At 41.1% G+C, this 26,501-nt stretch overlaps 1 long non-coding RNA gene across 2 annotated transcripts; it reads left to right on the plus strand.

Annotated features, from left to right (window-relative positions):
* Positions 1 to 454: 454 nt before the first annotated feature.
* LOC308479769 lies at positions 455 to 26,501 on the plus strand. 2 transcript variants are annotated; one of them, XR_013987817.1, is made up of 4 exons: positions 455 to 581; positions 7,028 to 7,148; positions 10,923 to 11,166; positions 26,421 to 26,491. It is a non-coding gene; the product is annotated as an uncharacterized lncRNA (long non-coding RNA). The 2 variants fall into 2 exon arrangements; XR_013987816.1 differs by lacking the exon at positions 10,923 to 11,166 and having other exon boundaries at positions 26,421 to 26,501.

Genomic DNA, 26,501 nt, shown 5'->3' on the forward strand with positions numbered 1-26,501 from the left:
CCACAATGGCTCGCCTCTAAAATATTTTCTTTACAATTAAAGTACACAGGCTGCAATGTCAACCTAAAATAATGCAATAAAAACAAGCGCTGCAGTACCTCAGAACGGCCACTAGAGGGCCTACGAGAGCAAACTAGGCCTCAAAAATGGCGCTCCCGCCAAAAAGCAGGGAAGGTGGTGATCACAACGGGGCCTGCTCCCAGGCCCCAATTAGGCCGCGCCTGCCTCCCTGCAGCCCTGGCAGACACCAGGCCTCCCTGCTTTGCAGGGAAGGCCTGCCAGGCTAACAAGGCCGAAACCAGCCCTTTAAGGAATAGGGCAGGGGGGGAGCTCACGGGCCTGGCAAGGCCGGAGGCACTCCCCGCAGCAGCGCAGCACCAGGCGCCTCCGAAAAAGGCCTAAAAACGGCCGCCCAAGGCCAGGCCGAGGCTGCTGGGCCCCTGCGCAGGCTGAGGCTGCTGCGCCCTCAGCCAGGCCCACCCTTCACCCGGGACTGGCAGAAAAGGGGCAGCCGGGGCAATGAATTAAAGAAAACCGGCCTTGGAGAGGCCTGTCACCAAATTAGAAGACCCAATGTTAAGGTAAGCTAAAGGAGGGGGAGGGGGGAGTAGGGGGGAATTAAAGACCAAAAAGGGGTGTGGGAAAGCAGAGTAAAAGTAAAAGAAAATATTACACAGAAAAAAGAAAATTGAATAGGACTAAAATATCAATTAAATAGAAGCTAACACAATTAAAGCAGGCCAAAGACACAAGGTAATTAGTAGAAAAATACAACCGTCTCCCTTCGCTGTGATCAATCTGATGCACGGTCGAAAAGAGGAAGCCCTAGCCTCGTGCAAGGAGTTTTAGCATTTCTGGCTATCAATCAACAAATGGCAACATTAACTTCTTCCCAACAACAAGGGAAGCCCCAATCGCATCAGCGGCCAACGAACAATTAGCCCACCCACAACTTTGGAGTGTCCTGGCGGCCCCCACCGCAACACATGCTCTCCATGAAGGAGAACACACTTTCCAAACCCTATCAAAACAAAGCTTAGGGGGACAGTTTTCACCACTGCAAAAACAACAAAAACCCATAATCCAACCTACAGGATGCAAAGCTTGGGCAAAATAATGAATAAAATAAAATGTGCCACAGAACACACAGGGCTGAATTAGCAGGGATTTACACAGCTCTAATTATTATCATTGCACTGCAGGCTAATGATTATTTTAACAGAACAGATCGTATGAAATATGCAGAAATACTGTGCATGTGAGGGTCCATTACAAAGAATACAAAATAATATTTGCTTCAGGAATAATATCAATGCATTAGCATCCAACTAGAATGAAGAGAGAGATACAGACAACTGCATAAAATAGGGAATAATATGGTTCCTGGAAGAAAAACTGGCTAATGTTTTTTGGTTTTGTTTTTTCCCCTTGTGCTGTCAACAACAGGACAGATTTTTCCCCCTGTTGTTCTTACTGCAAGCAGGCCCCAATTAGAGTCAACAAGGCAGTGCCGGAATAAATGCTTTTAGCTTTCACAGTCCAAAAAGGCAGTGGACCTTTTCGCATGCTTTGAATCTCACCTATAGGGCACATGTCAAATGCTAAAATGCCTCCATTAAGGTGGGAGATATGTGCATGTGCACACACATAATTTAAAGCCTTGAATAGAAATTCTATCCAAAAGTACTCCCAGTATCTGCCGCTCACTACATTATTGTTACTGTCTTTTGGGGCAGGTCCTTTAATTTTGAAACCACTGCTTTCAACTTAAGACATTCTCACCTCCATTTTCCCCAGTCTGCATAGCCCTGTGTTGTTCATCTAATCTGCATTGCAAAAGAGTGCAAAAATGATTGTTTTCCAAATTCCCTTTCTGTTTACAAATGATCCATCAATATTATTAGTTAAAATGTTCATTTTTTACAGTTGTGGTACCTTCCTTATTGAGCAGGCATGAGATATATCTAACTTGTTCAGCAAATAATATTTCACTATCTGTCTCTTGCTATATATGTTTATACTGCTACTGAAATTGGCATATAATTGTAGGATAGCAATACATTTATATTGATGCTCTTATTGTAGCACCATTTTTTTCATGATCTACAGCACCTTGTTATTTTTCTGTGAATGCAAATAAATAAATATAATGAAATCTGAGCTAGTGGACTCATTACTGTATATCTTGGAAGCTATAAGAATGGGAAGACTGGAAGATGCCTATAACCTAACATTTTCAGGGAGATACATTTGCACAGTAAGGAGTCAGAACAGGTTGAAATGTGCCAACCTTTGTTGGTATCTCCAAAATCACAGAAAGTATTGTACTATAGGCTAGAGCACCAAACAAGGGGAGCCATCTTAAGAGAAAGAATGTGAGATCATTAGGAAACAGCAGCTCTATGAATGTCAGAATCTAAAAATATGGAGTCTGCTGATGGGAGAGGGATGGAGGTTCCAGGCCTTTCATTTTTAGGAATAGTATAATACAGACACATGCTATGACATAATATTGTGTGCTTAATTTCATTTGAACTTTTGGAAGGGATAGTGACTGAACCCATGACTCTCGTAGCCATATCCATCATGAATTCTTATGGCTTTATGCACTAACATTCTCTTAGTCGAAAGTACTGCCTCTGGCTTATAAAGCTCAACACCTCTTTTGCCATTTCCAAAGAAGCATCTATTATTTTAATCTACTAGGAATTCAAGAGAAAGCAAACAACAACAAAAAGTATGGATCTTTAATGGGATTGAAACTGGTGGCTATTTTTCTGGGATTGATTGAATGGGATCATTAAATCTCTTTTGTTGGCTTTAATAGAGAATGATTGAAAAATCAATGGATACATACTTCAGATCACAGAAACGATGACATGTCAAAATGTCACCAGGGATGAAGAGCTAATGATAGAGCTCTGAAGAAAATGGATAAGGTCTCCCTTTGACTGCAGCACTTGCCAAGTTGAAAACATGAAAGTTACTCACTGAACAGCCTTTTACTTTTTGAAAGCCTTCGACAATCATTGTGACTCGACGTATATCTGTCTCTTTTTCTTGAAGGAATAAAAATCATAAAGAAATCTCAGGAATGATTCTTCCTTGCCAATATGATGTTTTTTTGGGGAAGGGGGAAAGACAACATCTCAGTAGATGCTCTAAGCATCTTCCAACTTACACATGGAACTAAATACGATAGGCAACTACAATAAATTCAGTGATGGGGGGAAAACAGACACATCAATTGATAGTTGATGTTTAATGTCCCCTTTCTTACAGTGTATTGTTGCTTGTGGCAGACATTCTCAACACATTATAAAGCAAGGTGAATGACGTAAATTTTGCAATACAGTTTTCTTTGTAAACACTCAAAGAAGCTGTTATTGTTGTTGCTATTATAATAATCAAGCCATGGACTGAGGATTTTGATACTGGATATGCAGACTTGGATGTTTCTCTTAGGGTGTGTGTGAATCACAGATATTTTATCTTATAATGAAGAAAAAGAAGAGCCATGGGGAGAAGGAGGAGGCCACCAGGTGGTGGCTAGGGTTTCCTGCAGGTTATCAGGATCTTGGGCCCTCCTGTCAAAATACTGTGCTCCAGGGAGGAAAAGACCTCTACGCTTCCATTTTGGTGGCCAGGGCACTACTGTGACTCCCGTCTATCAGGCCAAGTAAATACGGTTTTAAGTAAAGGGAATATGGGGATCAAAGGGCTAGGTAAATGGGAAGGGATTAGCAGTATATTCTTCCCCAACTCAGATTATAATCCAAGAATAATTCAGGGCTCTCGGATGTCCATCCTTTGACACAAGCATTAATAGTTTCCATATTTCCCAGGTGAGCATCACTGTCATCTTTATATGATGGCTATCCATAAAGTTAACTGGATTGTGCTAAGAAATATATTGTCTTTTTTCAGTTCTGAGGCTACTGAAAGTGTACTTCATAGGCTGAACCCAAATTCCAAAGAGAGAGAGAAGGCTCCCTTCTGTTCAGTCTTTTCACACCCCACAATACATCAACTTTCAAGGTGAATTCTGCTTGTTTGGATTTTTGCAATTGAGCGACCTGGTCTGAAACTTTTGAACTTTCTTGCAGATTGGAACACAAGCCACAATTGGATTACACATTTTTCTGAATTTTGCAATTCGTGTTCTGTGTGCAAAAACTACAAGCATATATGTATTTTTACATTTTACATTTTATATATTTTATATTTTACATGAATGTTGCATGTGGTATACTTATTTTACTGGAGAATGCACTAAAAAGCACTGAAAAGTGTTTCTTTTATAGTAAAGACGTGCTACAGAGACATGCCAGTGAGACTAAAATGGGACAAAATTAGTTGCTCAGGCCATCCTTGAATACTGTCTTTAAAATTTCCATCTGTGCACCAGTAGAGTGTTCTTTGGGAAAACATGAAAGACACAGAAAGATGGCCAGTGTAAAGTGAAGCAAGTCTCATTGAAACAATTCCAGTAGAAAAGAAAATGCAAAGTTAAGCCTTCCAGCACCTTTCATACCTGCCTGACCAAGTCCAATTTGTAGAGAGTCTCAACAGTAATAAAATCCAGGCTGGCCCTAATCCAGATACTGGCACATTAGAGCTACTGCAAAAGATGAAATCAAGTGTCTTTGATCTAACTTCTGAACAACACAGAAAAAGAGTCTTTAATAACTACATCATAAACTTGGCACATCTTTCTCTGGAAGACCTTCCAAAGCCCGAGAATGAATATCTTTTGAAATTATTGTTAAGATCTCTTTTGTATGTGCTAGTTTCTTGTTGCTAAAGGTTATACTGTAGGAGGCATAAATACCTGCTATGTTTTATGTATCTGACTTGTTATTTGATATAAATTCTTTCCAAGGTATTTTTACCTACACAAAATCTTGAGGATGGGTAGACTCACACTTTAAATAAATAAAATAGTTAGATCATTTTAAAAATGCAGAAACATTTCAAAAATCAATTGCAGAAGATTCTATGACATTCCCGGTGATAGTTTAGTAAGCATGAAACACAAACATAATTGCTTGGCTTCTAACTAGGTGCTTGGAAATAGAACTATTCATTCCATTCATGGAGGAACTGTGATCCAGTGGAAGATCCTCCAACAGAAAGGAGATAGGCATTTTTTGCCAGTTTCCCCCTTAACCCCACTGCGTTGCTTCTCATCCTATTCTAGATGGTCCCCCAATCTCCCAGAGCTGATTGGCTGGGGCGTGGACAGACCCCATTCCACCAAGGGCAGTATTCCATGGCCAGAACTATGCTCAGGGAACAATTCCACCAGCAGAAATTAGATAGGATTAATTGTGTGTGTTTTCAGATGGAATATGTCAGAGTACAGTTCTGGTACCTCTCAGGCAGACGTCATTGTGGGCCAGAATTTTCCCTACCTGCTTCCTGTTTTTACATACTTCTGAGAAGCCCAAAATGAATATTTCAAGTCAAAATGGAAGCTGGTTGGGTGTTCGAGTCTACACTTTTTTTTTTAAAGATCTATCACTCCATTTAGCTCCTAGTTGCTCCTATCCACCATTGGTCAAGCTACAGGGCAGGGCCAATTAATATTTCCTTTTCTTCAGTCTGTCTCCAGTGTCATGGCGGGGTTCTTTAAGTTTTCCAGCCAAGCCTTTACCGTTGCATGTGCGCACATTTGTGCAAGGGTCTTTCCAAGCTGTCCTAGCCATCTACCTGAATCTAAGAGAATGGGGGATGCAGGGTGCATTTAATTGACCTGCCCCAGAACCAGGAGCAACCCTCAAACAAGCTAGGATAGGGAGACAGCCTGCCATAATTTTTAGCCGTGACATTGTCAAACCGGAATCCGTTCAGGGCTGCCTCAAGTAGCCCAGTGACTTAATGTTAACAGCTTAATGGTGAGTTCTGGCACCTGTTTTTCTTGGGGGGAAAGCACTGGTTAGGATCCAAGCCACTGACACTCTTAATAAAATAATAATATGATGAAGTTTCAGAACTGTGATGCAAAATTTTGTTTCTGTTGCAACAACAACAACAACAACACCAAATGTAACTTGGGCACCAGTTGTGGTGTACAAACGTGTTCACCAGTAATTAGTATGGCCACAAAGCATGTGCTGGTAGTTGCAGTCCCAAACATCTGGAGGGCAGCCGGATGGTAAAAGCTGCTTTAAGTAGATTTTTGTGCTAGTGTACCTCTGTGTGTGTGTGTGTGTGAGAGAGAGAGAGAGAGAGAGAGAAAGAGAGAGAAAAAGAGAGAGAGAAGAGAGCAGTTTAATATACTACTCCTGAAAGCTTTCTTTGGGCACAGTCCCAAAAATATGCCTGTATTTGTGCCTCCCTAGTAATCAGTCAAGTCTCCCCATTGTCAGCGTGTCTAAATATTTCCCGTTTATCTCATACTCTCCACTCAATGGCATGTCTTCACGAAAGACTTCAAGGGCTTCATATCTTCAGCAAACACGCTTGTAATCTGTGGTCCTAATTTGGCTGCAGGCTGTGACAATTAAGGAAAGTATGATTTATACATGGACATGAGCAAAGTTGGGGCCTGTTCTGTTTCAAATAATGGAGTGCTAATACCAGTCATTTACCGGTGGCTATAATAGTACCGGGTCCCTTAGAAAATAATAATTGAAGGATGAGTTTTATACTACTTAAAAGCCAAAGTGCCTGAAGAGAATTTGTTTAACTCCAAGCTTCCTTTTGGGCAAGGAGCTACACTAGCTGCAGGTAGCTCAAGAAAACAGTGCTCATGACTACCCACATCTAATTCATGCTGCTGTGTGCAGCCCTAAGGTCACAATTATTTCTGAATTCCACAACAAATGGAGACTTGATATGATGGCTAAAGCAGAATAGCTGGAGATTTCCCTTCCCCCTCCCCTAGCTACAACCCAGAGAAGTCCTCTTGGCTGAAAACAATATGTCACCTCTAATCTTATTTCCTTTTCCTAGCCTGTATTTTCATTAACCCACTTTTTATTTCATAGCGTGCAATCTGACACAGTACTCGCTTTGTTTCCAGAATAATTGTGTGTGACTTTACAAGGGGCTAAATTGATGGAATGGATTAGACCAGTCTGCAAAAGATGTGTTCCCCTGCTGCCCTCCCCCCCCAACAGCTGTTTTCCAAACAACTTCATTTGGTAAGCAGAAAAGAAACGAGATTTATTGAGCTCTCATTCATAGCTTTACTTTTAAATAAATCCAGTATATCATGGACAATCTGTGCCTTTTTGTTGTTGTTACCCACTGCAAAGTTTAGACCTATAAAATAGATAAATAACTTGCCATTAATATCTGCCTGCCATTTGGTAATTTGTATATCAACATGCCTCCCAACATTTTGCAAATGAAAATAGGATCATGCTTGTAATACCCTCAGTTCTTAATCTGAAGATCATAGTCGGAGTGATTCCCCCTATTATTGCTCATTGCTGAAACTTTTCTTTGTATTTCTTTTCTTTTAAAAAAATATGAAATTGCTTTTGTTCCTCTGATTTAACAGCTAGGACCATGCTAGTTCTAGAAAAAAAGGGCAATGCTGACCTACAACCTTTTAAAATATGCCTCAGCTGCTAAAGGAGGAAATGGAAGACAGTGCACTGCATAGTGTCTTAATCTTTATTTATTTTATTATTGTTTATGAGAATTATTTATATTTCATCCATTGGGATAAATCCTATCAGGGTGGCTTACAAGATAGTCCATTTGGGGCAGGTTCTGTGGTCGTCTTTCAGAAGCATCTTGAAACTCAGGAGTCTGGCAGAATAAGTTTGTCCTTTTGATGGGACTTTTCCCAAAGCACCAAAAATTAGTTATCTAGCTCACAGATGGCCAACATGGTTGCATCCAAATTTTGTGGACTACAACTACCATTGTTCTTAATACATTGACCATGCTGTCTGGGGCTGAGAGGGGGTGTAGTACAAAACACTAGGAGGGCACCACAATGACCAACCCTCATCTAAGAGTTATGTTTCTCCTTCTGCTCACCATCATGACATTACTTGGTTTGAAAGTTTAGAGGATGGAGAAATATTTAAGCTATGTGTTTCAGCCAATTGGTTCCATGAAATTTATGGGAATGGGGTTTCCTTTGTGAACACAGGACTTTCTTTTGCCCTGCTTCTCTTATTTCTTAGTATCAGTGAGTTCATTCTACTCTGATCAGCAGCACAATTAGATGCAAGCATGTGAAGCTGTAACTATAACCTATTAGGAACTTAAGGTTTGCTTGGGTTTTTGTAGCAGCTATAGGAAACAGTGAACTCACTCACTTACTAAAGAAAAGCATTCACTGTTAACTCTTTTGCATTCACAATCCCTGTTGCAAAGCTCATATATTGTTGAACCAGAATTGAATCAAGAATGACAGGAAGAAACTCAAGGGTAAACAAAATATAACTCTTGGTATGTGTGTGTTTTGTTTTTATTCCCTGTGTTCTAAATGATTTTTTAATTCAAATATTGCAACTTGCGGTACATTTGTTGAATTTTTATTTATTTATTTTTTACAAAACAGAGAAGGCATTCAATCACTGCACCAAGGTAAGGCATGCACCAAGTACAAAGGCAATTGAAAATCAAGCATTTTCTTACTATGGAATTCACAGGGTTCAGATTAAAATGATATTTGAGAATATTGTATTTCCAAAAAGATGTTGCCTAGAAATAAACCATTTAATGTTTATAGGCCACCCTCAGGACTCACACAGCATGTGAACATTAAATTAATGAAGCTTGTATCAGCAGAGCCATTGGAGAATCTTAGCTATAGCACAATCCTAATTCTGGTGAATCAATTGGGGGTTTCCTCATTGACTTTAATGAGTGAAAAATGCACCCTGCACTGGTCCATCTCTTCCTTGCTAACAGTGTCTTGCCATCTATGAACAAGTGTGCAAGCAAGGGTTTTGTATAGGGTGGAACCCCTGGGCAATGATTATACTCGCACACTAACAATGCATCCTTGCTTGTCAGGTATGAACAGAAAACCTTTGCAGCTCTAACACTTGCCTTATGAAAAAAAATAGCACTGATCTGTGAACATTTTTTTAAAGCATCAAATGGTACTTCCCTTTTGGTCATTCTTCAGGGGTTGCTGAAAGTGTTGATCTGGTTAGGAAGCATTGCCAACAATAGGCTTGCAGCAGTTGTAGTTCAGTGACATCTGGAGGGTCAGTGGTTCCCCACACCTGTTCTAAATAAACTTAACTTGCCCTTACCGGTGTCAGAAAGTACATTCTGACTACATTATCAGATACATAGCCCACAAGATAACCATGATCCCTGATTGCTCCATTGAGTATGCTGTATTTATGTTGATAGTGCTTATAGCCTTCTAGCGATCCAAATTCAGTAACTGAACATTCCTTGTGGCTGCTTACTGATACAGTTGGAAACTGTGTAAGAGACTGTGTAAGATAGCTAAAGGAGGAGATTAAACACAAGCAAACTCACACCTGATACCTCAAGAAAATATGATCTGTTACTGAATAAAAAGGACCCACAAATATGAAAGGTGACAAGAATCTCTTCCATATGAATCGGAGGAAGTAAGTTTCACAAAACCTGTTCTGAACATTTTCCTTCTCCTATTTGTAATATGCATGCACATGCTGCAGAAAGACAACATGTTATTAAAACCAAGCCTTTTTTTGGAAGAGTGTTGTGTACATGGGCTTTCCTTTGTGTATGTGGGTCTTCCTTTGAGGCACATCCTATGAACAGACATATATATGGAGGCAATGAGAGTAAGTACTGCCATCGCATAGCTCAAGAGTGGTCATCTAGATATTGCTGAACCACAACTTCTATCAGCCCCAAGAAGTAGTTCAGCAAGATGCGGGAGACCAAAGACTATTCCCACCTGAATTAGCTAGTTGGAGGGAGATGAGAAACAGTGTGCACACAAAGAGAAAAGTGGGATAGAAGAGGGGTGGAAAGAGGAGAAAGCAAGAAATGGAGAAACACAAAAGGAGTAAATATACTAAGAAAAGATGTGACAGAAGGGATGGGAATGAAGGGAATAAGAAGGGGTGGATGTATGGAAGAAAACAAGCTGAGGAAAAAGGATGGGAAAATGAGTGAGAAAAGGGAGGGGACAGGAAGGCAACTAGAGGACGAATGGGAAGAAGGATGAAGGAAAAGACAGGAGGAGCTTCTCATTCTCTCCTTCCTCTCTCTCATGCACATGGCAGGGACCTCATGGAAGAGGCAGTTAGTCATGGCAAGGATTTTTTGGGGTGGCAAAACAAAACAGGCTTTTTTATGGGAGAAGGGGAAACAGTGCAAAAAAAGCAAGAAGTATTACATTATTGTAGGTGAGATTGAGGGCACCTGATCACCCTTTGTCTCCGACTTAACATTAATAACGTGAATGTGTGTGTGGTGATCTGTGTTGCCTATTAGTAAAAAGAGAATGTGGTTTTTGAATGTCGTGAGAAGGCGAGCTCTTTTATCTTAATTAGTAGATTAAATACAAGGAAGCTCCTGGCCAAGATTCTTGAGAAGGAAAATGCATCCATACCATGCCTGCCCATGCTCATTTTACAAGTTATAAAATATTCAATCTGTTTGCCTTGTAAATATGGTTGTCATAGGGCAGATTCTGATTTGGCAATGTCATAGGAACAGAGGAACTTGCCTTATACTGAGCCAAACCATTGGTCCACCTAGCTTAGCATTATCTGCAATCACTGGTAGCAGCTCACTGGGATTTCAGAAAGGGGTTTCTCTCAACCCTACTGTAGATGCTTGGAATTGGACCTCCTGCATGCAACAGAGCAGATGCTATGGCCCTTCTCCAATAAAGGCATAAAGGCAACTCCACAGTATAGTAATTAACACAATAACTATACAAGTGTGTCATAATTGCTATGTCTTCAGACCTCCTTTTATTCCATGTTAATTTAAAGGAACCCAAAGCCACTTCTCCAAGTCAATGCCAGCATGCCAATGTTGTCCATTCAGCTCGGTCCAAAATGGCAATGGAATTTCCAGATGGCCTCAAGCACAATTCTCCTCCGAGCTACGAGTGGCAGGCTGTGCTGCGTCAAACGTTTCCAACAAACGTTTGAGCAAACAAGCAAACGCTATGGGAGGATGCATACCAACCAGCATTCACCGTCTCACAAAGGAATTCTTGCTAACATTCAAGCAGTAAGTGAGCATTATTTACTGCTAGATTACAATAGAATTCCTGTGGTATCACATATTATATTCACATTAAAACCAAATGAGCTCATCGTGATTAATGTTACCACAATGAATGCTGGAGGAATTAGAAATGATTACCCACTCATTGTAAAGGGTTGCTGATAATTAGTGCTATTACACAAAAAGGTACATTTTAAGCAATCATCATAATTAATTCATTCTGCATTGTATTATGCAGTGCCGATAACAATGAGGTCTCCTGGTTCTTCTGTGGCTCTCACATGTACATCTGTCAACTCTCCTTTTGTAATGCCTCTCTCTAGATTAGTGTCAAGTAACAAACACGTCAATGGTTACCTGTGGGGGATCATATCCTGTTTTCTCCTCTTAAATGTTCTGCTATAGCAGTTAGTAAATCATTAAAAAAAATACAATAGGCTATGCAGAATAATCTCAGTAAATATGAATGCCTTTAGCTAGGGCAAACAAAGTAGCAATGATCTAACATTAATCTTTTTTAGATAAAAATGGAATACTTCCACCAAATGTAACTTAATCCAGAGGTGTTTGTTTTCATTTTATAGCACTCTACGCTTCCTTTGAGGAGCTCAGAATGGCTCTGAGTCATCCCAGAACAGGTTCTGAGGGTGGTGATAATGATAAAGAAGATGATAATGATTTGGCTTCTAAGTAGTATACATGATGTACCAACCTTTCAGCAAGTCTGGGTTGGGGTCAGTTTAGGGTTCCATCTGGGCACCTATATACACTGCCTTATGTTGTATTAAAGCAGGGCTCACCCAAACATAAGGCAGGGTAAGATGGCTACCTCGGGCAGGGGATGTTGAAGTGACACTGCTGGCAACCTACCCAGCCATTTCCCTCTGTTGGATGACAGAGTTGTAAACACCATGTTGACCTGTCTTGTGCTTAACACCTTGCTGCTCTCAGGTGTTGTGGAGAACTCCTTCTTGACGCCATTGTTGAAGAAAGTGTCAGCTGCCAGTCCACTTGGTTTCTATATACCAAATGGAAAGCGTCACCAAGTCCTTTGGGTCAGATAGTAAAGTGCCTTGAAAGGAAGTGGGATACAAACGAATTACATATAACACTATAATATCCTAGCTTGCTCAGACATATTGCCTTTATCAGATACAAATCCTTTTTGGAGTTTAGCAACTTAGGAAGCCACTCCAAACAGCATAACCACTGGTGTGTCATCAGAGAGTCAGCAGTTGATGTAATATCCTACCACGCTCTTCCAAAATATTAATAAAGAGCAAGAAAGGGAAGTCCTATGACACATCTAAGAGGGCTTTTTAAAATGCAAGTGTTATGAGAACTTGCTTCATAGCAGAACTTACCACATTTTAATCAGAGCTGGGTATTTGCATGAGAGTTGTCAAATCATGCCTTAGGCTGGGTTTCAATATGCCTTGGAGCTACAGCAGAACTGATGTGAAAAGCCCAGACTATTAGTCCATATGGAAACTCTCTCCCCCCTCCCTGGCAAGTGACAACTGATCTGTTTTGAGCAACAGCTCCAGCAGTATGGAAACAAGGCTTCAATGGCACCTAGAGCAGCTCTGTAAGGTGCTGTTTCAATGACCATCATCCTCAGTCTTAAATGAGAGCTAAATCTCCACCTTCCATGACAGCAGTCTCTCCATTCAAAGTGCTCCTGCTTTTTCTTTAGCTGTTGACACCAACAGAGTGGGAGATAGTGGTGTTTCACTAAGGATTCTCAGATGGAGTAAGAGTAGAGCAACACAAGCTTCCCTGGCCAGAGAGGCACTTGCACAATGGTCTGCTGTTACTCTAGGATGTACATCAGCAGAGGGCAATTGCCTCTCCCACTCTGAATCCATGGCTTCACCCTCTGGAGTCTGATTACACGGTCAGGACCACAACCATCAGAAGACTTGGCTGACTCTGCCAAGAGAGTTCTCCTTCCACATGGTTCTTGATTTCTCATGTTTCCCCAGGTATGGGTTCAAACAGCCATGCCGCTAAGACAGCCATGCCATTGAGATAAACATAAGAGCAAGAGCCCACTTTTAGATAACACCACTTAGGTACAACATCATAAATTCAGAAACATTTTCCTAGTGACTACATGATTTGCCCTTTAGGTAGGTCTCCTTTGTTACTTAGCAGCATGGTATAAATCACTATTACAAATGCCCTTTCCTTGAACAACTGTCATACATTCCCCTCTTCCTTTGTGCTTTCTGACAGTTCCAACTTGCATAAAACACCTGAAAATCATGTTTTCAACAAATGTATTCACCTGTGGATGATAAAATGAAAGAGGTGGCGGCTGATAGTGCTGAATTATAGGGTGGTGTTTAAAAGCTAAAGAAAGATAAAGTCTTGAGGTCTGCAGAGTTCAACATCCATTAAAATGTCTATTTTCAATAAACCTAGCTAAAAATGCAATTCAGCCATTCCTTTTTAGTCATGTCCAGAATAGCATTGACAAGGCAACTCCTTGCTGGCATTGAAGACATTGCAATTTCCCCCCTCTTGAATAACTTTGCATATTCTGGCATGATAGCGCAACAGGAAAGTGACATGACCTTCATTGCATCAATTTACAAGTGCGTAATATAGTTTAAATAGTGAACACTATATTCCTGAGAGCAATGCTCACTGATGGAAATGTTCCTGCTCTCATCTCACATTGAAAGGAAATGGGTTAACCTAACATGCTTATAGTTTCTCAAAAAAACCCCAAAACTTTCTGCAACTATATATAAAAAAGCTAGAAGTGGTTTAGTCATGCTGGCCACATGACAAACACCGGCTGTCACGGCCTGAAAAACAAGATGAGTGCTGCCCCCCCATAGTTGCCTTTGACTGGACTTAACCGTCCAGGGGTCCTTTACCTTTACCTTACCCTGCTATGAAGCAATAAGTGCTCATTCCCCATTGCACATGTGGAACATACAGGAACAATTGACATATTCTGCATGCAATGACCTGTGCACGACCCTCTGAAAAGTTTAGACTTCTTTCTCCAAATAAGCAGCTTGGGAAGGTGGGTTTAAAAATTTGGTGCTTTGTCTTGCATAGTTTTCATTTATTTTGATGGCACTTGTTTAGGAGAACTTCCCAATGGATACTATGTCACTAGCATTTTGCATGTTTTTTTTTAAGCATCAGTGATAAGCTCAGAGAAACAGGATACAAATGCAAATTAATATAAATTGCACACAGTCTGGCGCTACTCGTATACTGCTCATGCAGTATGTTACTGTGTTTACTCTAGAGCAACAGGGGTACACTTTTCACTCCAACCCTGACATTATGTCTTTTCCTTTGACCATGTTGATCATGGTTGTCTGAGGCAAAAGCACAAGGGTCTACTGTCAGGTAGGGAATGTGCATGACTGGGACACTTGCACAACTGAGTGCCATGATTGTACACAGACCCACATGCAAGCAAGAGCCAGCACATTGGGCTTTCACCAAGAAACAGACACTGAAAGACTTCTTCCAGAAATGGACCTTCATGGGAAAGTAGGGAACCATGCAACAATACTAAGTTCATCATCCAGCAAATAATTTTATGCACACAATCCCTATTTCCATGGATCACTTTTTAATTTTTGTGTGTGTATATAGAGATTTGTATACATGAACAATATGACATGGACAGGAATCAAAAATTGTAGTTAAGAAGTATAATTTTGGGATCAAATCCTGGAAGGCAAATATTTGCACGAGGAAGAGGTTAGGGAATGGGGAATATTTCATAGACTTATAGTGTTGGGGTCAACTCTGTGCAATGCATAAATCTCACCTAAAGCATCGATTTATTTACATAATCCAATGACCCTGGTTGCGATCCAGGGAAAGATGAGCAGAACTTCTTTTTTTGTAAACTGCTTTTTATTTATGTAAAATGCTTTGAGGTGTGTGGGGTATAAATTTTATGAAATAAATAAGTGATACTTGATTTGCACAATGGGACTTGTTGGCTCCCTCATTACTACAGCCCCCTGTATGCTACAAAGATGCTTCCAAAAGATGAAGGACCCTCCAGAACAGAGGTCGGCAACCTAAGGCCCATGGGCCAGTTCCGGCCCATGAGCCTCCCAGAACCAGCCCATGGCTGGTTCTGTGGATCGGTGTGGGGATTCCCCCTCCGTCACTGCAGCGGAACCACCACCCTCCTCCCTCTTCCTGGTGCAGCAAATCACCGGCCAAACGCCTGCTAAGGTTTGAGGCCCTGGCCAATGGGTGAACGGTGGCTATGCGTGTTTGAGAGGAGGAAGGGGGCTGGGCTGAGCCGGCCGAGCACATTTCCAGCAGCCCCTCATTGGAGCAAGCTATTTGCCACCGCCACTGTTACCGCCGCCACCACCGCTCTGCCAAGTGTGGCTCCTGTGCCTTTGCGAGCAGCAGAGGCTGTGGCTGTGGCGGCAGAGGAATGAACAGCCCAAAAGCAGCCCTCTTGGGTTGCTCGTTCCTCCACTGCTGCTGCTGCCGGCAGCCTCTGCCTCTTGGCAGCACCCCAGGTGGGCAGGGGGACGGGTGGACTGGGGGAGCGAGAAGCCCCTCTGCCGTATGCGCATGCATGCGCACACATGCACTCTGGTCCACCAGGATGTTTGTGGTGCTGTGAACCAGCCCACCCCCAACAAAGCTTGCCGACCCCTGCTCCAGAACAACATGTGATGGAGCTCTGGTGTGTGTGTGTGTGTGTGTGTGTGTGTGTGTGTGTGATGGGAAATTTTTCCCAAGCCCCTACATTATTTGATTCATGATACATGATTCATATCCAAGTTTGCTAGCACTGAAGAACAGGTTAGAAATGAATGGTTTATTCAGAGAAATTACTTGGTTGCAACATTGCCAGAAGTATATCCTGCTAATCTGATACATGGTACCCATTGCACTATGAATTGAACTGAATGAAGACACTGGATTTAGCAGAAGGGTAGTTGACAGGATGGCAAATGTACCAGTTGCACTGCTACTTATTAAGATCATTAGACATGGGTGCCTTCATTGGGGAGGCCTTTGGTACTTGTCATTCCCTCATCATCAATCAGCGGCAAATCCTTGTGAATCCCTAATCTAGGTCTCCCAGGTTGATTCTAATAATTTTGCAAGGAGCTGCCAAAAATTACTTATTGTTCTGTTAATCATTGCTAATAGGAACAGAGGATGTTTTGAGATGCCCCATGAAAATCATACTAATTAGAAATGTCTGAATTCATACAACTCCTCAGAGATTAATTTATTCATCATAATCAGTTAATCACTTTTTTCCTTACATAATTAGACAGTGCCTGGTGGAAAGGAGAGCTCCTTTTGTTCTCCTGGAAAGAAGAAGACTACTGTATGAGCTGACAGAATGCAAGGCTGAGATTGTAGGCTTGCCTATCAATTCACATTCAAAGCCTGGACATGCTGATTAGAGCAGGTGCCTTTATTGCCCATTCTTCCAAAAATCAGTTTTCCCCCCACAGCATGTATGATTTTTGCTAAATAGAATACACATTTTTTCCTATTGGAAAAGAGATTTGCATTCATTCTTCCTTTACAGAGTGATGGAAGACCTTGCTTCCCAATGTAGGGTGTTTTCACACATTCAGCATGTGTTCTTTCCTTCTATTTGTGTGCATGAGGGATCATTAATGCAGGGCAGCTAGTGGAAGAGATGTGTTGCTAAATGGAATGTGTATTATAAACCAGGCTTCCCTGACCTGATGCCATTAGAACTTTCAGACTACAACTTCCATCTGCCTCAGCCAATTTAGTCAATGGCCAGGGATTATGGGAGTTGTAGTCCAACAGCATGTGGAGGGTCCTAGGTCAGAGAAGGCTATTCTGGACAAAGCAGCCAAGAGACATTGAAAGTGCAATTCTACACATGTCTGGTGTAGATCCTACTAACTCCCAGATAAGTGGGCATTGAATTGCAGCCTGTCAAGAAAAAGCGTCCTAGCATAATATGTTAAAACTAAAAGGCAGGGGATTTTTATATTTAGGTGTATGTTACACTTCGTTCTTTTACATGGCGCCATCACATAAACTGCCAAATCAACAATCCACCCATTTTCCAGCATGTGAACTGGTGGGAGCATTTTATTTCAGGTAACAAACCTTACCAATGACTAGGTGTCGTGTTGTGTTGCAGTGCTAAATCTGGTGCCTTTGGTCTGAGGTTCTGCCCCTCAGTGTGGTCAAAACTTAACAGTACAGGAAAAGAACGTTATTATTTTTTGCACCCATTGTGAACGTATCGTGCAGGCAGCAGTGGCCATAGTTTGAATATTACTGGCATTCTCTCAGCAACTAAAGTAATTCATGGAGACATAGTTAAGGACAGAAGATGAGGAATGCCAATGAAGAACAGCATTCAACAGCACAACAGACTTCCTCAGGAGGTTTGGGGATCCCCTTCCTTTGAGGCTTTTAAGCAGAGGTTGGATGGCCATCTGTCATGGACACTTTAGTTGATATTCCTGCATTGCAGGGGGTTGGACTAAATGACCTTTGGGGATCCCTTCCAATTCTATGAAGAGCCACCATACTAGACTGAACATCAAATCCCTCAGAACAATCACAAATGAAGTTGTGAATTACAGCCCCATGAGGGAAATAGTTGCCCTGCACATTTTGACCTTTTCCATATTTATGCAGATCAAAATTTCTTTGATTTTTGTTTGCTTAAATCCCAGAGTTCTGTATCTGGGCCCCGTCAATGTCCTGCATGGGGGGGAAATGCACATGGATCATAAGCCCAGCCCTCCCATGTGAGCTCCTGGGAATGGTGTTAATGGAGAAATGGGGGTTTGCAGAAGGAACTCTAATCCCTGTATTCTTCAATATCACCAAATGTTCCAACACCATGAATGGATCTCATAAAAATAAAGGACATCCATGTGCAAACTAACTCTTGCTTTTCGGACAGCTTTGTCTTTAGATAGGCGGAGTGGCATACATTGAGGTTTCCTTAGAGGCTAAGTGGTAGATTATTTTTATTTTTCTCATCATGCATGCAGCTTCGTCTGCATTTACTGCTGCAGGTACCAATATGTCTAGACCTCCTCTTCTCTCGTTTACATGAATATTTAGGGATAATTAATCCTTGCTCAATACACGATGTAACAAAGTTTCATTTGCAAACAAAACCAGCAAATGCCCAATGTTGGCTACCTACCTAATGTTTTCATGCATATGGTGACATTTACTAAATAATCCTGAAGCTCCACTGGGAAACAGCAGTGTGTGTGTGTGTGTGTGTGTGTGTGTGTGTGTAGGAATAGGAGGGGTGGGGTTTTTTCCTTATAGATTTTTGTAGAGGAGATTTTTATCACAAGATCTATGCCTTTGTAGTGAGGAGATACGACAAGGCTCACACACATACATTAGGGTTTAAGCGGCACCTTGCCCATACCTATACCACCACCACCATATGCACTGGCCACTCCAGCTCCTTTGGACCCACACATTAACCAGCAAATTGAAGGGCCATATGTATAGGGTTTTACCAGAGATGTGCAATCCTGACTGACCGTTTCTCTGTCAGCTTGGAGAAGCTATATGCTCTCATGGCTCTTCCATGTGGCAACATGGTGCAAAACCCTGAGGTGCTTATGGAAAGTGTAGGCCTAATTCCATAAATCCCGCATAGGTGAAAAAAATGACACCATACCATTCAAATGAAGCCTACTAATCTTAAATTGTCATTGGAGTTTTCTTAGATAATCATTAGTAGTGATTAGATGTGTATCTACAAAATGGGGGCCTGCACAAGATGGAATCTGCTAAACTGGTCAAACCAGTCTTTTTGTAAGATAATGGCCTCAACTGGCCATGTTGCCTTGGAGACAACTGAGCTATGATGAGTGATAGACATTTCCCCCACCCCTTCATCTGGCTGGAGGCAACATATTTTTCTGAATAGGAGAACAATAGCCAGGGCTATGCTGCATGTTTAGCACTGACTGGAAGATACAAAGAAAGATGCTTCTTGCTCTGTGCATGCATGGCTATGTCTTTTGGCACCCTTCCCACCTGAAAACTTAATGGAGAAGCAAAACCCGTTGGATTGTTAATGCTATGAGCCCTCCCATCTTATGTTCAGGTTGTATATCTCTCTGTGTGTAAATGAAACCATATATCTTAAAGACACCACAGTCTCCACTGACCTTCATTCCAAGAAAACCAAACTGGCACTCCTGAAGCTCAGAGATTGGGATGCATTCAACAACATCCACTATCTCAGTTTCTGTTCATGACTAGTAAAGAGCCCTCCAGCTCATGCCACTGCCCTAGGCAGCTCCCAAATAAATAAATACTTAAATCTTCCACCTTATGGAACCATCAATGTGCATTGTGTTTTTTAAAAGTACTAAAGAGGACAGATCACAGCCTCAGGGAGAAACCAATGAGCATCTATTACAGTTATGTATAGTTAGACTTAGTTGCAATACGGAACAGAGATCTGATTATTCATAGACTGTGATTGAATATCCTGACGTGAACATCAAAAACAAATATAATTCCAGTGCAATAGCTGAATTCTATTTTTACAAAGGATTTAATAGTATTTTAAAGATAAATTACATCTACGCAAAATGAATGAAAGTATGCTCATTTTCCACATTTGGATAAGATTAAAGTGTTTATTAGAATTTATTAGAACCATTAATTACTTTCATCTAATTTATTCTACTTTTGTGTCTGAGTAGAAGGAGACTGGATTGGGAGAATTTCATGCATTCCTATAATTAATTACATATCAAATTTCTCAATAAGATTCCATTTTTCCCTGTCTCAAATGGTATTGATTTTTTTTCAAATTACAGAATGCCAATATTAATTATGAAAACATTATGAGTTTCCATTTTATAAGCATTGCCAGATTTCATGCATGCAGAATGAGAGTTTGATGTGTGAGTGGGTGGTCCAGTGCAGAAAGTGTTGGGTAATGTATACATCCATATAAACCAATGTAAGATGTAGTTATGAAGACATTTCCCATGAAGACATTTCACTAAAGCTGTTGAAAAATATAAAAGGTCAGGCTGTTGCTGGAAAGCACCTGTTAATTTCCTGAAATTCCAAGTCTTTTTATGAGTCATGTTAATCATTATGTTGCTTGCTCCGAGGCAAAGATATGCTATGGGGTGAAATATGTAGAGCCCCATTAAGTCTCACTGGTTAAGTAAGGAGCTATGTAAGCAGGTTTTTCCTTTAAAATGGGGCATTTAATCCTAGATGAAAATCTTCCCTCCTGAAATCTCTCTCTACACCTCTGAAAAGGCATCCCTACATTATTTGAATCTGCGTTTCTAGTTCTCAGGCGGGGTGGGTGTTCAGAAATCCTGCCTGAAAGACTAGTGGTGTCTATTTGTTCTTGTCCAAATATTTCCATTTCTAGGCTCCAGAGATTCGCGTAATTTAGATAAGACCCAGATAAGCACCCCAAGAACTTGGGGCTCATCCAACCCAAACGCAGATTCTGAGCATGGGAGGTTTGTGGACTTGACTACTTCAAAACAGGAAAATGAGAGACTTGTGTCTCTGTTAAGCAGATGCTTTACTTCCCAAAACCTTTCAAGTCACATGGTTCCTGGTAGGTGTTAGGGGTGAGGGTGGGTTGTGGATATAAAACTTTAAAAAAAAATATATAACAAAAATAAATATATCACATGCATAATTCCGTGCATTGATGTGAGCTGACACGGCTACGGCATCATATTCCCATGTGTAAATTATTTCTCCCTCCCTCAACTAAATATGAGCAAATGAGCAACCGAAGAAGGAAATTATATATTTTAATCCCCCATCTATTGGCAATGGCATTTTTTTTTTTAACTTGTGGCTGCCATTTCCCCCTGCCTCCCATATGTCTCTAGAATGATAGCAGTGTTCTCACTTCAATTGTCTGCAACATAGTGCAGCGTGATGAGGTAAATCCTTTCCTTTCCGAGAAGGAAAATGGCCACTTCCAGGGATCCTTCTGATAGATTTGCGGCTGGTTTAGCACCTTTCTCAACACTCCAATCCCTAACGTCCAAAGAAAGCTAGCTCTGAGGGTGAAGTGAACATGGGAAAGATTTTGGTGGACTCCTGTTTTGAGCCCTTAAAGCAGGCATCCCCAAACTCGGCCCTCCACATGTTTTGGGACTACAATCGCCATCATCCCTGACCACTGGTCCTGTTAGCTAGGGATGATGGGAGTTGTAGTCCCAAAACATCTGGAGGGCCGAGTTTGCCTATGCCTGCCTTAAAGGAATAAGACACCATTGGCAAGTGCATTTTATGTTTGCTGTTCAATATGTTTGCAATGAAGCAATAAGCATTAATGGTGCTGGAGGAGACTCTTGAGAGCCCCATGGACTGCAAGAAGATCAAACCTATCCATTCTTAAGGAAATCAGCCCTGAGTGCTCACTGGAAGGACAGATCCTGAAGCTGAGGCTCCAATACTTTGGCCACCTCATGAGAAGAGAAGACTCCCTGGAAAAGACCCTGATGTTGGGAAAGATGGAGGGCACAAGGAGAAGGGGACGAAAGAGGACGAGATGGTTGGACATGAGCTACAAACATGAGTTTGACCAAACTGCGGGAGGCAGTGGAAGACAGGAGTGCCTGGCGTGCTCTGGTCCATGGGGTCACGAAGAGTCGGACACGACTAAACGACTAAACAACAATAAGCATTAACTGCAAAGGATGTGTGGAGGTAAGATCTGAGCTAGTACATTGGAGATTAAATTTAAATAGATAGATTCTCTGCCTTTCATCCAAAGAGCTCAAGTTTTGGAACCGCTGTCTTATATGATACAAAAACTGCTTTTGAAAATCTCCTACATTTCAAAAGGGTTTGTCTTGTGGCACAAGGCAGCCCAGATCCCTTTCTGAGCATGTGGAACTAGTTGTGAGGGCCTTTTGACCCCAGCAATCATTTCTAACCTAAACCATTTGCAATATAAATCTGATATAATCCACTTGCAGTATAACCTGATATAATCTGCTTGGCAAGAGACTTTCCCCTTCTGTTCTTGTTTGCTATAGAATTGACTCAGTTGCCCCTCAGTTGCTCCTCAGCTGTATTCTGTATGACCCCTTTGTTCTGTGAAAAATGGTACAATTGAGATGCCCATCAGATAAATGATCGCAAACTATCTTCCTGAACATTGCACTGCTAACTCAGGGTTAACATTTGCAATCCTAAATCTCCCCTGACTAGAACCTGTCAGTGAGGCTAAGCAACTGAAATATATATACTTGGGGTGCACTGACAGGTTGAATTATTGTCTTCTGTGAACTGATCTGAGTACAAAGTCAGTTTTGCTTCAGACTTCCACTTGACTTTAACCCTATCCTCATGGGGAGAACTTGGTATTATAGCCTCCTAAACTATTTGGACCTTTATGGACATAATTACATTTACAGGATGGCTTCTGCGTTTCCTTTTAAATCTGACTCAAATACAGTCTGTTCATGTAGCTGTAGAGATTTTCCAGAAAATTCCTGCTCTGTGAGGTAATGGCTCTATGAATCTTATCATTTGAACACATTTCTACTTGCCTTCTTGTTTTTGAGAGATAAATACAGCAAATCTCAGATCATTCAGTTCGATTGATGCTGCTGGACTTTCCACTCATTAACAAATAATTTCCAGATAGGGACAAACACTCAGAACGCTTGATAATCCTTAACATTCCCACAATGCCTCTCTCTTTCTCTGAAATAATGCTGGCTATCTCTTCATTCACTGGATGAAGTGCTGAGCACCTTACAAATAGATTTAGATATGATAAGAGACAGACAAGTGTCTAGGCCTAAATTCTGGGCTTGAAATTCATGAAAGTTATGGAAAGTAAAAAGGGGGGGAGAGAACAGCACTGAGTATTTAAGGTTTTATTTCTGACAAATGACAGCCTCTGTTTTTCAGATATGTGTTATCTAAGCTAGTAGATTTTTAAAAAGCAGTTCTAAATGCAAGAGACAGGAAATAAGTAGGACAGTAGCCTGAAAAAGCAGCCAACAGAAGTTGAAACACAGCATTCAGTTCTGACATTGCTCCCCCACCTTCAAGGAATTACCTTCACTTTCTGCACATACTTTAGAAACTAAAGCAAGAACTACTGAAGAAATGTGGAGGGGGATTGCCATCTATTTATTTTGAAGTATTTCTCACTCATTTTTCAATGGTAGATATTCAAAGCAAGTTACACAAATAATGATAAAAGAGAGAGCAAATAAACTGAAATATTGCCTACTATTGTACTTTCCAGAAACAGCTGCAGATATGTTTGCTTCAATGAACTTTTTGAGCTGGATGGAAAGGGTTCTGCATTAGGAGTTCCTTTTGTACTGTTTTTCAGCACATCTTCACGGATGTTTCTGTACTGTTTTGAAAACCAATTATGAAAACTGTTTTTTATGATTTGTTTGTAAATCACTTTGAGGCACATGTAAAAGGTGATTGATAAATTGGTCAATAAATCACACAAGCACACACTACTTGCCTTTTAATTTACGCAGTTTAAAAGGTGGCTTACATTAATCAAAATCAAACTGCCATCAGCAGCAACTCTGTGTGACAATGGCTTTGTTCTGGCATAAAAAAAAAACCTTCCAAAATGGTGTGAGTTGAACATCTCTAGGATGTCTAGCAGCAACCATCCTCTGAATCTGTGACAATCAGAGTAGGGCCACTGAATAAGATCACAATGACCAGCTTCATATATGGGAATTAGTTATCCTTTTCTTATTCCTGGCCTCAAACCATATGCAGTATTAAAAACTATGAAATATTCTCAGAAACAAAGAAGCAAAGATCACCAGTGTTGAAGCAATGATTCTTCAACATCAACTTCATTGGACTGGACATGTTGTGCAGATACCTGATTATCATCTTCCAAAGCAACTACTCTATTCCGAACTTAAAAATGGAAAGTGTAATACTGGTGGTCAACAAAAGAGGTTTAAAGACTGTCTCAAGGCAAATCTAAAAAAAAAGTAGTATAAACACTGACAACTGGGAAACACTGGCCTGCGAATGCTCCAATTGGAGAACAACCTTTACCAAAGGTGTCATGGGCTTTGAAGACACTCAAACTCAGGATGAAAGGGGGAAATGTGCTAGGAGGAAGGCACTCTTGGCGAATCCACACCATGATCAACTCCCTCCTGGAAACCAATGTCCCCACTGTGGAAGGACATGTGGTTCCAGAATTGGCCTCCACAGTCACTTACGGACTCATTGTTAAAACTGTTTATGGAAGACAATCTTACTCAGCTATGAGTGATCGCCAAAGAAGAAGAAGAAGAAGAAGAAGAAGAAGAAGAAGAAGAAGAATTCTCAGAAACGCACAGGAAGTCAGTGAGGATATTTTAATACTGATGAAATGTGTTCAAATTGGCTGTCCCCAGTCAGCAGTTTGCCTACTACATTTTACATTTATTGAAGTGTGCAAGTACCCAAAGGCATCCAGAGATATAACACATTGCAGGGCAGAGCAATCTTGACCCCTGAACAGCTGCATGAGAGGGAGTTTCCATATGCCCAGCCCTGAACAGTTGTGTTAGCTTCCTCTTTGCTTCTGCATGTCTATATGATTATAGCCCACAATCAATTGTGAAATCTGCTAAAAGAAAATAATAATAATAATAATAATAATAATAATAATAATAATAATTTATTATTTATACCCCGCCCATCTGGCTGGGCCTCCCCAGCCACTCTGGGCGGCTTCCATAGAAACCAAAAATACACTAAAATATCACACGTTAAAAACTTCCCTGAACTTCCCTTAAGATGTCTTCTGAATGTCAGGTAGTTGTTTATCGCTTTGACATCTGCTGGAAGGTCATTCCACAGGGTGGGCGCCACTACCGAGAAGGACCTCTGCCTGGTTCCCTGTAGCTTTTCTTCTCACAATGAGGGAACCGCCAGAAGGCCCTCGGCGCTGGACCTCAGCGTCCGGGCAGAACGATGGGGGTGGAGACGCTCCTTCCATCAATTCGCCTTCAGGAACACAGAAAAGAACAGGAAGCCCAAGTGCCTTATGCCTCCAGTGCCCTGGTCTTCCTTTTATTTATACATCTGTTCTGTCCTTGCATCAAGAGTTTGCACATCTCAAAAGAGGAGAAGTTGGAACATTATGTTGTTATTGTTGTTGTTCAGTCGTTTAGTCGTGTCCGACTCTTCGTGACCCCATGGACCAGAGCACGCCAGGCACTCTTGTCTTCCACTGCCTCCCGCAGTTTGGTCAAACCCATGCTGGTAGCTTCGAGAACACTGTCCAACCATCTCGTCCTCTGTCATCCCCTTCTCCTTGTGCCCTCAATCTTTCCCAACATCAGGGTCTTTTCCAGGGAGTCTTCTCTTCTCATGAGGTGGCCAAAGTATTGGAGCCTCAGCTTCAGGATCTGTCCTTCCAGTGAGCACTCAGAGCTGATTTCCTTAAGAATGGATAGGTTTGATCTTCTTGCAGTCCACGGGACTCTCAAGAGTCTCCTCCAGCACCATAATTCAAAAGCACCAATTCTTCGGCGATCAGCCTTCTTTATGTTAGTATGAAGAAATGCAGAGGACAGGAAGTATGGGCTAGTGTGCTTCCTGTTCCTCTGTATCTCATAACCGCAGAAGACTCTCTGAGTATACTGGAATGAGAAATAAGCTAGGTAGTTTTTAGTCCTACAAATCATGTTTAAAAGACAATGGAGGTCATTCATTTCCCAGTGGAAAAGAATAACATGCCATAAGCTATTTTTGGTTCCAGTTTAACAATGTTAATTGAAATCCAAACTGGCAATAAGATTGCTGGAATTTCAAAGGCTGAAGACAAAGGTAAGATGTGGTGTCAACGTAGAAAGCTATGTGTAGCTTAAAATGTGCAAAGACAGAAAGTGACAGAGTATAATTATTACTCTAAAGGAGAAGAAGAAGAAAAACAGTTCTTAAGGTTCATTTCAGGCATACTAATTTTAGAACACCAGTGAACAAGAAAATCTTCAAATGTCAGGCTAGTTAAAACATAAGTCTGCAAATTATGGATGCAATCCAACTGCATTAAAATCAATGACAAGTTTTGCAACTGAATTAAATAGGAGGTATATTGAACACGGTGACTTTATTATTCCATTACCTAATCTGCATCTGTGTTTATTTACAGCCCAAAGTGATTACGCTCCTCATTTTATATGTTAGGGTCGTTAAAATTGTGTTCTTGTTGTCACTTGTTGGTTTTCTAATATGTGTTTGTATTTTTCTTTGAACAGAATTACCTGGAACAATATACCAGTCAAAACTCAGGCAAGAAACACCCAGTGAGTGCGTCAACATCTGTGGCTAGATTACAG

The sequence above is a fragment of the Podarcis pityusensis genome (assembly GCF_964106645.2).
Source record: "Podarcis pityusensis genome assembly, chromosome: 6".
NCBI classification, from domain to species: domain Eukaryota; kingdom Metazoa; phylum Chordata; class Lepidosauria; order Squamata; family Lacertidae; genus Podarcis; species Podarcis pityusensis.